This window comes from Aedes aegypti, chromosome 3, assembly GCF_002204515.2.
Source record: "Aedes aegypti strain LVP_AGWG chromosome 3, AaegL5.0 Primary Assembly, whole genome shotgun sequence".
Lineage (NCBI taxonomy): Eukaryota > Metazoa > Arthropoda > Insecta > Diptera > Culicidae > Aedes > Aedes aegypti.
This window is the reverse complement of record NC_035109.1, coordinates 62,696,546-62,711,272: the sequence shown is the minus strand read 5'-3', so window position 1 is coordinate 62,711,272 and position 14,727 is coordinate 62,696,546. Positions and strand designations below refer to the sequence as shown.

General features: G+C 35.2%; 2 non-coding genes across 2 annotated transcripts; both read right to left on the bottom strand.

Annotated features, from left to right (window-relative positions):
* Positions 1–5,325: 5,325 nt before the first annotated feature.
* Positions 5,326–5,399, bottom strand: Trnat-agu. The gene has a single exon. It is a non-coding gene; the product is annotated as a tRNA-Thr (tRNA).
* Positions 5,400–6,747: 1,348 nt separating this feature from the next.
* On the bottom strand, positions 6,748–6,820 carry Trnaf-gaa. The gene has a single exon. It is a non-coding gene; the product is annotated as a tRNA-Phe (tRNA).
* Between the last annotated feature and the right edge of the window lie 7,907 nt (positions 6,821–14,727).

Here is a 14,727-nt window from a genome sequence, read left to right as displayed (position 1 = left end):
CCTCCCACTCTCGATTGCAGCATACAAACCACCGAACCACGCTCGGTTTGTAACCTTATTAGGCGAGACGGAAAACTCTCTTGGAAATACCGCTATGTTTGTACCGTATTACCTGCGTACAAATTCCTCCCAACATAACCATTTATCTGCATTGTTTACAAGTAAACTACCACATCAGTTTGCGACGAGAACTACAACTTATATTCTGCCCCGGCAATGCTCAACAAGCTTATGTTCTACCATCTGTTTCCGAGGGTTATGTGTTATGGCAGTAGTGACGCACTCCTACATGACTTCCCCCCAAAAATAACTCCTCGGAGATGTTCAAAGCTCACTCGCGAACTTGTTCTTGTCAGTCCCTGGTCGTCACTTTACACAGCAACAGACAGCTATTGCACAGTGGAGGGCCTTCATGCGAGGGTTGGGAAAACCCTTAAAAGTGCTTCAAATCGCTCCTCGATGCTCAAAGTAATCTTTATAAAAATGAACAAACATTTTAAAATTTCGGTTTTTGGTGATGTCCAGATGATATTTCTTACCAATTCAGATAAAAAGTCTCTTTTTTCATAAGCTAGTTATGAATAAAGTACAAAATAATAAATCAAATAAAATATAAAATTCTTAAACTCTTCACAATAAATTAGCACAGTTTTGAACATTTTAGAAAATATTGCTTAAATACGCAACATACCGTATACATGGATATCATCACACTGAAGGGATAGGAATTAATTCAATTAAATAATCAAGTTTTAATGGCTTCAAATAAATGTTCAAACATAGAAAATTGGAATGCTCGTTCTTTGAATGATATAGAGTACAAGCTATTTGATTTACTAACAGAGTAAAACATACATTTTTCAATCATTACCACTACGGCTAAAGCAGTCCCAGTTGGTGTTAAATTTATTCAACGTTGGAATTTGAAACGTGGTTGGAACGTTGGATTTAATTTTTTTTGATAGTTTGAATTGGCATGATCATTCTTTGAATGGTAAAGAAGCCCAACTGTTTAATCCTTAAAAGGCGTGGACGACTTGTTTGCACTCTTTTGCTCATATCTTTTGACTCAATTGATCAATTCTCAAAATTTCAACAGAATTGTGTAAGGTATTAGTTGCACCTCCAAATACAAAAAAGGTGAAAAAAGTTGGAATTTACCGTGACATAATTTGTGTACTATCACTTTATTATAAGAAAACACGCATTATACAAAATATCAAATAACACTGTTTCAGAATATAAGAGCCTATAAAATTGTAACATTCTGAACGTATAGGGGCCATTTTGAGTATTGTTCCGATATTTAGTACCGGAAAGGATTCTAATTAGCATTCTGAAGAAAGCTGAAGAGAATACTGAATAGATTCTGATTAAAATCCAGGAAGCCTTCTGATGAAATCCCTGGAAGGTTTCTGATAAGAATTCTTAGAAGTTTCTGATAAAAATCCTGGACAGATTATGGTGACAATACTGGAAGATTTCTGATGAAAATCCTGGTAGGTTTTTGGTAGAGAATTTTTTGCAATATTATAATAAACCTAAAGCTCTTTATTTGAAACCTTCAAACAGACATGTTGTCACGATGAGAGGGATTCCAATCAATTGGGCAGATGAAGTATCAAGGGCTAAGCTAGGTAAAAATTTAAACTTCAAAAATCACATTGAGGGCATTCAAGCCAAATGTAACTAATTTATAAAATGGCGTTATTAACTTATTAACAGAAAATCCAAATTTCCTCCTAGGAACAAGCTTTTGAACTTCAATCATATTTTCTGTTCCGTCATGCTGCAATATGAAATAACTGTTGTAAGAAAGCTCTGCAGAGAATACAAAAATAAATTTGAAAAATGATTCTGAAGCTCCCTTTCTGGTGTAATAGTAATCAATAACATAGAATATCCAATGTTGAAACATTGAAACAAATGTCGAATGAAATTCTTTTATCTTTCTTTTAAGCAGGTGAAATCAAATTACCTATCTGTAAAATTTCTGAACTGCTACGGCAAATGAAAATCGTTTAAAAGTTGCTAACTTGTCCTCAAATGGCGCCAAAACTAACCCGATGATTTTAAAATTTCATTGAAATTTTTAAAACATTGTAACAGGTAATTACGGAACTTCAATTTGTGAGACTCAGTCCGGCCGTAAGCCTCTGTGCACCGACTAGCAGCACATCTTTCATCCGTTCCGGTTGCTTCCACCCATGGCATCAACGGACATGTCCGTGACACTACCAGCCAGACTCTATAGTAAACCACCGTCTCTGGCACTCGATCTGAGAAGTGCACATCGGCATTAGGAAATTAATTTGCTTTATGGTAATTTTCACTCGACGCAATTTCTCCGCGTCGGAGTCGGGGGGCATATCTCACCAATCCGCCACACTACTGTAGTTAGAGGAACTAGATGTAAAAGGCGCCTTTGTGGTGAAAAGCGCCTCTGTAGTATCTCCAAGACAAAATATATTTTAGTTAAATTCGATGATTTCATAAGATCGATCTAACTATTTTAACGCTTCTCATGGAATGGAATCACCCATTTTCTACATCAAAAACAAACTATAACAAAAAACGAGACATAGAACTGCACAATATCTGCTGCATATAAGGTAATTTACGACTTCGGCACCATTCGAATATTGTCGACTAATAGGGGGAGATCCCCCAGTACCGGACACTTAAGCCACTAAATTCATAATTCGAAAAATATTGATTATATGGGCTCGTGTTACCCATTTATGATAAAAATTATCATTTTTATAGTGTACAAAAATAAATTTGAAAATATAAATATGAATTTTGACATTGTGTTTTGATGATGTATTTAAGTACCAAATTGATCGATCTTGAAAGGTGGCACCCAATACCGGACACGATCTGGAAATGCCTCGAATTCTGTAAATTTGAACATCATTGAATGTGTACACTATAGAAATAGTTTATAATTACCAATTCAATGCAATTGCAACATTTACAAAAATAATTTGAGTTTTTCTTAGTTTGCAAGATGCCCATCAAAAACCTCTTTCATATATGATGAAAAATAGCACATTTTACGATGTTGTTATGAATGTTCATTCTTCTTAATTTTATTGCATGTTTGATACCATGGTCGACGGAACCCATGAAAAATGAAAGTATTTTGAGACACTGATGCAATAATTACAAAGATATCATATAACAAATCAAGCTGTCCGAAACTGAGGGACAGGAGGTGCTTAACCAAAATTGTAATTTGTCCATATTTACTTCAATTATGGTACAAAATACATTCATACTATCAAATTAGGATTATGTTCGATCATGCTTGCGGGATCCAAAGTATTTTTTCATATTCAAAATAATTACTAAATAGGCTCAAAATTAAGAAGATACGTCAATTTTTTAAAGATTTTCAAACTTTTCTACTTTTTTTAAAAAGGGATGCATATTTCAAGGATGTGTTATTCTACGCAAACATTAGTCTACATAATAGCTTTCTTTTCTACTAATACACCATCTTTATTGGACCATGATTTCTCAATGTTTCAACTTTGTCCGGTATTGGGTGCTGTCCGGCACTGGGGGATCTCCCCCTACACAGTTTTCTATCAAAACACACCAATGAAAACATTCAGATGTCTGTGTGTCGGTGTGACTCGATAGAGGATTGAGCTGCGAATAAATGTAAATGTAACACGTAATCTGCCTGCTGTTGTCTGAGAAAATTGCAAAAGAATCATGACATCGGCTTAGACTGCTGAGAATTTGTAAATTCCCCTATGTATTAAAATTTGTAAAATAATTAGATTTTGCAACAAAAAATCCGCTTATTATGTACCCAGTTCGGTGCGTTATACCTCGCTGTTTTGAAATCTTTGAATATGTTTTCATTTCTTTGAAATTTAATTTGTTAGATCGAATTCCCTCAATCCAATCACTATTTATTAGTAATGGAGAGCTAATCGGTGAAACCGAGTAGTTAATTTTTCGGCAAAATTTACAGTTAAAATTGAGTTGGGTGGTGCGCATATTACCCCGTCTTCCCTTATTAGGAGCAAAGGAAGCAGCTTCGCACCCGACGACGAGTGAATCATGTATAATTCAAACGATCACCGTAAAGCTTACAGCGGCGAGATAGCGGAAGCAACCTTTGGAATCCATTTATGCTGCGCTGTTGAAGCAACAGTATTGGAGCTGGCATGTTGGCTTTGGTGTTAATTTGTACTACTTGCCCTTTGGGTCGCCTCCGTCCATTAGGCAAGGATATAAATGCGTAAAAAGCTTCCTCCAGCTGTAGCTGAAGCGCTGAATAGTGCTGGTAAATATAGGAATGTTCAACGACATTTGTGGGTTACGGAAATTTGGAGAAGCAACAAGCAAATCCTATGCAATTAGTTTGTGTACAAATAGAATGTGTAGTCTAATTTATTGAAAGAGGTTTCATTAAATTTAACTTCTCATGGAGGATGTTTGTATAAGGACTGTACTCAAAAAATGCAACACTTCCTTTTATGTATAACTTTTTGAATGTTAAAATTGATGAAATTTCAGGTAAATCTAATTTAGAGTGTAATGTTTCACGTCACAATCTGTCAAGTGGTTATCGAGGTGGCTTCCAAGCAGAAAGTGTATCGACTAAAAAAGGATTTGGTCATGGAAAATCCAGGCCAGTTCCAAATGCAGATTCTACCGTGTCCCGTGTATTGAAATTCAAGGAGACCCAAATGACCCAGTGTTGTGCTGGCAGTTAAAAAAAAGCGAAGATATGTGACTCCGTGAAGGCAAGAATGGTGAGGGATTGCTTCAAGCGAAATCTGAACCTCACAATTTGGGATTTGGCCAAGAAGGTCAATTATTCCGTCTGTTTCGGCCAGCATACAATACAGCGTACCGGACTATATGACTTAAAGGTAAGGAAGTCGCCTAACTGAAACGATAAACAGAATATGGTGGACGAATCTGTCAAACTTCTCCCGTCCCAAATAATACAACACATGACGGTTGCATATCCATGGCTTTCATATTATACAATATTATTACAGCAGGCCATCATATGTGTCTCAGGTACCTTAGAGAAGGGCCATCATATGGTTATAAGCCGAAACATATGGTCGATTTTCCTGCTATTTTCATTTCCAAGTCTGCCCATAATCGCATAACAGTCCCATATTATATGGGATTTCCTATATAAATGGGACTGTTATGCGAGTATGGGCAGAAGTGTACTGATACAAGCCAAGCAAATTCTTACCAGTAGAATTATCGATTCAAGTTAATGGGCAAGAATCGGAAGATCACACAGTGAGTTCTAATTTGTTACTGCCAAAAATATCAGTGTTAAGGCTCCGGCGAGATTCGAACTCACGATCTCCTCTTTACTAGACAGGCGCTTTAACCAACTAAGCCACGGCGCCGCATGTTTAAAAAAGAATGATTTATATATATATTTCATAAGTGAACATCGGAGCAATGATTATCTTGGAATTTAGCTTGAGTCTAAGCAAATAGGGACGATTCTATTACATATTGGCACTTTTAATTCACTTGAGCACTGTGAATACGCGTTGTATTGATGCGCTTCGAACTGCAAACCTTCAGAAAATTCGACCACGAAAAACTAAATGTCAATGCCAAAGTGAATCTTGGAAGGGCCCCAATAGCTCTGCACCCAATCCATTTCATTGTTGAATAGGTTAAAGTTGGAAAAAAACCAACAAATTGTTAATATTCATTTAAAATTAACCATTTCTCATAAAAGTATTTTACAATTCATATAATTGTATTTAGAAATGAGTTATCCTATGTATTCGTTTTGCCCCGTACGGTATCATTAAAAATTAAATCGTTTTCTTTCGCATTAAAGTTTCATATTGTTACAACACTTTAGCAAAGTCTTGGGAAAAGTGAGCTCAGCATAAATCAGCTCTTCATGATAAAATATACCTTCCACAGGCCAATGCCAGCCAATCTTGCCATACAATCCCCTTATCAACAATTTCGATCGTGAAACCCAAGGGGGCATCAAAAGACGATTTCTCCGTAGCTTACAACAAAAACACGTTGAAGATAGTTTCTCCTTTTATTTAGTGGCTTACACAATTGTTTACTCATTTACTTGCGTATTTCTAGGAATCGTGTAATGTTTAAGCAATAACACACTAAAATCAATTCCGTCATTATGCGCCTTACCCAGCTTAAACCCACGTTAATGAGTAGTTATAAGCTAACGTGTACAATCCAAAATTGTCAGATTTCCCAAAAGTGTCAGATTCCCAAAAATGTCATAATCATGTTGGACACGGTGCATCAATATGTGATTGACAAGCTTGGAGGGCCCGTGGTGAAACCTTTAATCAGTATAATAGTTGGCGAATTTTTTTTTATTACAAATAGCATTGCAGTATTTGTGGATCTCAGTCCTTATTCGTAATTAATAATCAATATTATTATTTTGATTGATAAACACAAGGGTCTATTTTGTAAATCGAGTGGATTCATGTGACTCGTCTATAGTCATTGTGGTTCAAAGTAAGCATGCAATATATACAGATGTCATCCGTCGACTCCCATAGTAATTCAGTCACATGGAGTGACAACTGTCGATAAACTCGAGTGACAGAGCCGAGTCGACCAAACATATTGATCGACAGTGACTCCCCCCAGTCGAGTCGTTTTTGGTCGACTCGACTTATAAAAATAGGGCCCACAGTTTCGATTAATTGTAAATCTAAATCAGACCATTTTCCAAAAATATCTGTCAATTGCCGAAACCCGGGATTGAACCGGGGACATTTAGATCTTCAGTCTAACGCTCTCCCAACTGAGCTATTTCGGCTCCACAGGTTATTATGTTATATAAATATATTACATTATAATTACTCAATTATAGTTGTAATTGTCATAAACCCATTAATAAAGGGATCTGCTAATCCCAGCTTATGAGTGCTAATAAGTTTTCAAGAACTCGTCCTAACACGATAAGAGCGTCGCCATTCGCATAGTATGTTGTGATAATAAAACCAAATAGCATACACCTTCTACTCTCTATTGCCGTTAACAGGAAGGAGTCGTCATTTACAAGTGCGCACTAAGTGTGTTATGACAATGAATCCAGCAAAATTCATACTTAGGTTCTGGTCAGATTAGTGAATTTTGACTTCCACTTATCACCTAAGGTATAACCCAGATATTGACATATAATTTGAATAATAGATAATATTGCAACAATTTTAGTTAATGATAACCTGCTGTAAATTATTACATTCGCCGGAATATGGATACGGATTTCCGACTTTTCAGTAAGAGAAATTACGAGATTTTCAACTGTTGAAACCAGCACCGTTGTTGAAGATTGTAACTTTCGCTCTATTAACACTGAACACCTGAATGGCGAGGACCTGCTGTGGCCGTTGATATTGTTGATCCTACAGTGGTGATAATGATGATGGGTAATAATATTCCCATCTCTCAAATCGCATGGTCAATTTCAAATGGTGTGCCACTATCGACTATCCGTATATGGGAGCTATTTGCGCATGTGGTCACCATTGCGGTGTAGCGATAAAATGGACCCCGAAAGTGCATCAAATTGCTATTTTATGCACCCATTCTGTGGTCGCCCCACCGTCATCATTGTCACTATTCTATACTGTGTGGTCGCATAATCACCATTTCGCCACGATTCCTACACCGACTGCCATTCAGATAGATACATGTACCTAGCAACAGCCTTTTTTGCGTCGTGCTGTGACTTTTGACTACTCTCGTTTCGCATTTGAACTCAGTGCCCTAGGGAGGCACAGTACCTTAATGCACAGGTAACGCATTCCAGGAAATATTATTATTTTTTATTAATGACACTTTACCAAACATATGACATTCGTGTCAGTCCAGGAAATAGTAATAATTAATATAATAATTATTACTATTATTATTAATATAATAATTATTAAGTAAAAATTGCAAAAAAAAATAATTTACTTCAAATTGTATGGGAGTATAATTTTTTCAATCACTTTGAAGAAATCAGAACTTTTCATATGTAGCCTTACATAAATACGGGAATTTACGTACATATTTTCTGCCGTTTTGTTTTCTTCATCATGAGGAGTTTTTTTTCGGCCAAATCTTCTGAAATTCAGCAGTAAGACGCGTTTATATGCTAAGTTTGACCCAATAGCTTGAAGATTATTATGATTACATTATTTTCTCCTAATAATATTTGGGAACACCCAAGATGATCAATTTATATACGTAAAAAATAATTGGTCTAAACAAATGCTGAAATATAGAACTACTATAGAATGAGAAAAAATCATAATTATAATGAGAAAAAATAATCATGTGTTCATGAACCAATCTTTGGAAATGTACCTGTCTATTAAGGTACTTTGAGCACAGGCGAGATTCACGTAGAACCTAACAGCTAGAATACATTTGGTGGATGACATTTTGCCAAGAGAACGATGACCTTTTGGTTTCCAATGGGCTGAATTCGTCCAAGCTCAAATTCCCAAAAAAATTGGCATAAAAGCTGGAAAAACAGCTTGCCAATATCTAGCAAAATATGCTTATTCCAAGGAAATAATACATACCAAAGATTGAAAAGACAAAAAGTCTAACAAGTAGCGTTCGAAATACTTTGAAGAGTTGTAAAAACAAGTATTTCAATAACTTCTTGCTCCTCGAGCTTTCATTTTTTTTTGTCAAAGAAGAATTTCTTTCAAAGCAAATCATTTTGGACCTTCTGTCTTTCGATATTTTGTTCTTAAACAATTCTGTCTTTTAATATTTTGTTCTTAAACAATATTTTATTAGAGCTTTGTGCTTGTGGTCTTGAAAAAATATTTTAAAATGGAAGTGGTCGGTCAACATCTTGCCGCCGATGAGTGATTCAGCATAAAAAAATGATAATGTAATAGAAAAAGCGCTAGGAAATATTAACGCATTACTTTAGGAATTCTATCAGGAATGTTTTCATACGATCAAGGAAAGAAGAAAGAGAACCAGAATCAATATCTATGATTTTTTCCAGGGATTCATCTTGGAATTCTTCCACTGATTACATCGATTCCATTCCGTTTTCAAGGATGTTCCTTGGAATCTATCTAGGAATTCCTCTAAAAATTACTCCAAGGAAACATCCAAGGAAAAGGAATTCACTTTGACTTTTCCAAGGAATTTCACATATGATTTCTTTAGATGTTGCAGAGATTATCGGGCATTTATCAAGAATTTCTCTCATGAATAATACCCCGAACTTCTACTGGTCGGACTCGATTATCCGAAGACTCGATTATCCGGCGACTCGATTATCCGGAATTTTAGACTCGATTATCCGGAGTATGTTTTTGATATTCTTGTTTTTCTGTTTTTAGATAATTTAGAATTGCAATATACAATATAGATGATTTAGCAGTTTTTGACGTAAGTAAGAAAAGGGGGAGTTTAAAAAAGGTTCTTTTTTTTTGTACGCGGGTCAAAATGTTTTTTTTTTCTCAAGTCTTCTAATGTTTCTAGAAATAATTTCTGGCTACGCCACTGCATCATATAAATAACACAACACACTTCAGAATGCTTAAATGTTCTGAATATTGATACGTGCATGAGTTACTTTTTCGAGAATACAATTCGGTTAGTATCCGCTGGAAATCAAAATCTACTAGAAGTGAGATTGAGTTCACTGCTCAAGTAAAATCCAAACTTTTTGTTGCTTGGGTATTGATTATTCTAGGGATTTCTCCAGGGGTTACTTATTAAATCATTTCATAAAAAAATCGAAATGTCGGTCACCCTCTATTCCGAATTTTCATCCAATTTGTAGTAGATTAGTAATCTTTAATTAGTAATAGAATTCTCTCACACAAGAAAAAAAACTTGAGGAATTTCCTCGGAAATTTAAATGAAAATTTTAGTTTCTCTAGAAGCTCTTTATGAAATGTCTTAAAAGAATAATTCCTTTAATAATTACTTCAGTGATTCTTTCAAAGTTTATCCATGATTTTGTTTAAGTTTCTCAGGGGTTTCCATCCATAATTTCTTGAAGTTTTTTCACAGACTTCTACTAGAACAAATCCGAATATTTCTGATACGTTTTGCAGGTTGTACGTGAATTTCGTTAAAATATTTATTGTGGATTACTTTACAAATTTTAGGAAAACATCTTTCTTTTTCTGAACTCTTTCAAGGATTTCGTTTGAATTCCCCAGAAGAATTTTTCGGAAATATCCCCAAGATATTCGGAAAGATTCGTGTAGAAATTTCTCCTCGTATTTCACCATTATTTTTATTAAAAAAAATCTTCAGGGATTGCTCCGTAAAATGTTCCAGTATTGATATAGAGATTTGAAACCTGCTAACGATTTTTCTTAAATTCCACGTTTTGGATTTTATCAAGTAAAATTTATCAATGATTTTTCGGGTATTTTAATGAATTTCTCTTCACTGAATATAACACAACACAATACAATTCAAGATTTTTTTGACGTAGGACTATGTCTTTCTTCTCTTTACTGGAGTGAAATTGGAATTTCAGAACCAATAGCATTACGTTGACATGAAGTATTTAAAACGTTTATAACTTTTTGCTGGCTTAATGAAATTCCTTGATTAGCACCTCAATCGAAGACAATGCAATCATGTCGTTTACTTACTGAATTCCACATACCAGTACAAATAGTTTAGTAACTGTTTTAAAAGAGAACTTTGATCTCAAACATATCTATAAATAGGGGTGCTAGAGAAAAGTTGAAGTCATTTGCTCTTCACTCTCCGCTTGGATGAGCCAGCAGAGAGGATTCTTCCTCAATAAAACCCTAGATTTTTCTTAGGTACGCTCTAAGGCTTCTTCTTTCATGTTTGATCTTCGACTTTAACTTTAAGATATTTCCAGTATTTTTTTAATTCCACAAAATTATAATTTTCTTCAACGATTTCTACTTACAGGTTCATCCTGGAAGTCTCGAATACCTGCATTTATGCCTGTATATATGCTGTCCATATATTCCTGAATTTTTTTTGGATCCTTTCTGATTTTTTTCAGGGATCCATGGATTGTTTCTGAAAGGATTTTAAGTACTCTACTTATTCCGGGAAAGCTCCTGCAAATAAATTTAAAAGGATTTCTTATTTTTACAATTTTTTTAAAAATATTCTTCAACTTATTTCTCTAAGATTGTTTTTATGATCAAATCTTCCCAGGTTAGCTGCAAGAATTTCTCAAGCACATTCTTCAGGCATTCCTACAAGGGATATTTCAGGAATTTCCCTAGAAGTTTTTCACTTTATACTTCTAGAATTTGTTTCATGAATATCTCCATGAGTTCATTCCATGAAAAATCTTACATACATTTCTTTGAAATGCACCACCAACTTCTCGAAGAATATTTTTTTCGGGATTATAGAAATAATAGTCATATCTTTCTGGATTCCTTTAAGGATTTCTTCATTAGAAGCAAATGCAGCACAAACATTAAATTAGATGGAATATTGTAAAAGTGTTTCAATTATTGTTGATTGCAAACGTTTTAGTTAGTTTCATTTTAGAACATATTTACAGTATTGGACAATTCATCCGCAACTTTTTCGATTTTCCAAAAAAACAAAAATGGTCAACCACAGAGGATTAGATCTAAGTCATTTATAGACCGATTTGAATTGAAAATTTTGTCAAATTTTTTTTTACGGTTTTTGAATTTCGAAGGATAACACCACAAAAAGTTGTAAAATATTGATCAATTTGCTCCCAGATTACGGTACGCCAAATAATTAACCCATATCCGCCCAGCGTCCTAAAAATAGGACAGTACTTGTAGTGCAAATATCTTAAAAATAAAGAGGTTTAGGAGAAAACTGTCTTCTGCAAAGTTGATCACAGGACTACTGACTTCCACTTAGTAACTAATTTAATTCAGAATTAACTCACCAGGTGGCGCACAGACGCCAACAAATGTCGCATATATAAGCAACATATTAAACAACTTTCCAGCGTACAAATATTTGCTTCGTTTATATCTCAGTCCAGCGATGAGATACAAAATTGGTGTCTTCGACTAAGTTGAACAACTAAATAATATCTATTCGCATAGAACCTTACAAATTCGGAAAACACTCCCAAGATAGCGCTAGTGAGCCAAAACTTTATTTGCTTATATCTTAGCCCAGTTATGAGATACAAAAATGGTGTCTTCGACAAAGTTGAACAACTAAATAATACCTATTCGCATAGAACCTTATAAATTCGAAAAACACTCCTAAGATGGCGCTAGTGAGAAAAAAAATTATTTGCTTATTTCTTAGTCCAGTTATGAGATACAAAATTGGTGTCTTCGATAAAGTTGATTAACTAAATGAGAACTATTCGTCTAAAACCTTATTTGTTCAGAAAACACTCAAAAGATGGCGCTAATGGTAGAACATTTTATATCTCAGTTCAGTGATGATATACAACGTTGGTGTCTTCGACAAATGTGTTTAACTGAATGAGATCTAGTCACCCGAAAACTTATTAGTTGGGAAAACACTCACTAGATGGCGCTAGTGAGCAGAGATTTTATTTGCTTGTATCTCAGTCCAGTTATAAGATACAAAATTGATGTCTTCGACAAAGTTGATCAACTAAATGAGACCTATTCGCCTAAAACCTTTTTAGTTCGGAATACACTCAAAAGATGGCACTAGCGATTGAACATTTTGATTGTTTATATCTCAGTTCAGTGATGAGATACAACATTGGTGTCTTCGACAAATGTGTTCAACTGAATGAGATCTCCCAAGTAACCAGTAAGCACGATAATGCGGCACGGTAACAGCATTATATGCGCATATAGGGTAATCATTTGATGCATGTCAGTTTTATATACGCATATAATGCTATTATAATGCCAGAAAAGGCGAAATAGCGTGCCATTACAGTGCCAAGATATAATCGTGCTTCTCGGCACCACTAATGCTGATATAAGACCACGTGAGAAACGTCAGTTGTTTTCGCCAGGTTTTTAGGGCGAATATTTTGTGCTTTCGCGTACGCAGCCAGAAAGCTTTCGCGTATGCGGCCAAGCAACTGGTACACTAGCTAAATAAATGAATGAATGAAAACGGAAACCTCTAATAGTATGCAAAAAATGTAATAAAATGATACAGATAGTACTTCTCCGTATTAGACATATTCATTTTGGTAGTTTTCATCCTTTTGAGGACTTGCAATTGCCACATTTGGTCCTCGGTTTATGATGATGGAATTCCTCATTTTGCGTCTCGAACCTGCGACACTAGGGCAATTCAAATTTTAAAAATGTTTGAAAATCCAATCTCCCATATGCTCCTTACCATCCTTACCATAAAAATAGTGTTCTGTGAAATTTTCAGCTTTCTAGGTGGTGATTTAAAGGTGGCCCAAAGACAATATAAGTTTATATGGAAATTACTATGAAGAAATTTAGAGAAATGTTCCAAACACTCTAGTACTGTAATGTAAGTAGAAACTTATCATCCCATATTGAAAACTCATTCTTCAAACCTCAATGAAGGATGTTGCTGAAGAAACAAATCCTTTTTGAGCTAATTTTGTTTGGGATTTTTGTACATGTTTGCAGGGCTATAATCCCATATTAAGCTTAATAATAGCAAACAAACTCATGGATATCTCTTCTGCTATCCTTCGGATTGAATTTCTTATTACTTCGGATATCACCTAAATGGCACTACTGGGCACACATTTTATTCGCTTATATATCAGTCCACTGATTAAATCCAAAGAAAGCTATTCGCCTAAAACCTTCTTAGTTTGGAAGTCATTCTCATGATGGCGCTAGTCGACAAATGATTTATTCGCCTATATTTAAGTCCAGTGATGAAAAATTTGGTATCTTCGAAAACGATGATCAACTAAAGGAGATATTTTCGCAAAAAAAAAACATATTAGCTGGGAATTGCTTTTATGTGCGAAACATCAAGGAAACAACCAATAAGAAATTGGTCTGACTAGATCTAAACAATGGATACTTACTATCGATTCGAGCAACAATCGCTTATTTTGGATGCAATGCTCCTTACATTTTTAGATGAAACTTGACACCATTCAGATCTTTTGATTTTTAAAGGGAGTGAAGAACGAAAAAACGACAAATTATCCATCCATGAACTGAACTCCAAGGGTGAAGGGCGGCTGTCAAATGAGAGTAAAATTGAATAGCCACCAACCTAAGTCCAGATCCAGTGGAAAAGTAAAAATTATTATCCTCAAAATTACAGGTAATAAATGCGCTTGAAAGATATTGTTTGCAAGCAGTTATTTACTACGCGCTAGTGCAGTGCGTTGTTGCCAATTTAATCAGAAAATTCTACTTAATTCCCAAAATGATTTTTTCGAGAAAATTGATTACGCCTTCGCCATTGTTTGGTCGTAGTTTTGTATGGCTGTTTACTTTTTACAACCAGCGACGCGTTGAGGTAGCAGTAAAGCGCCTTCCTTGCTGAACTCACTCGGTCCAAGAATTGTGACATTTGAGCGGGCACGCTTCAGTATACTCCCCAGGTATTCTGGCCAGCTCTAGTGTCAAAAATCTTGGACCGCGTGGATTCGGTTCTATCGGTGAATAAGACTATATGCATCAGTGATGCAGTAACTTCAACGATATAGTCGAATAATGTTGGCTTCAAATATTCACATCTGTAAAGCATGTAATAGTTGGAGTCCAATATTTGACTGTCATTGGATTGAAGGACTAACTTTTGATCAGAACT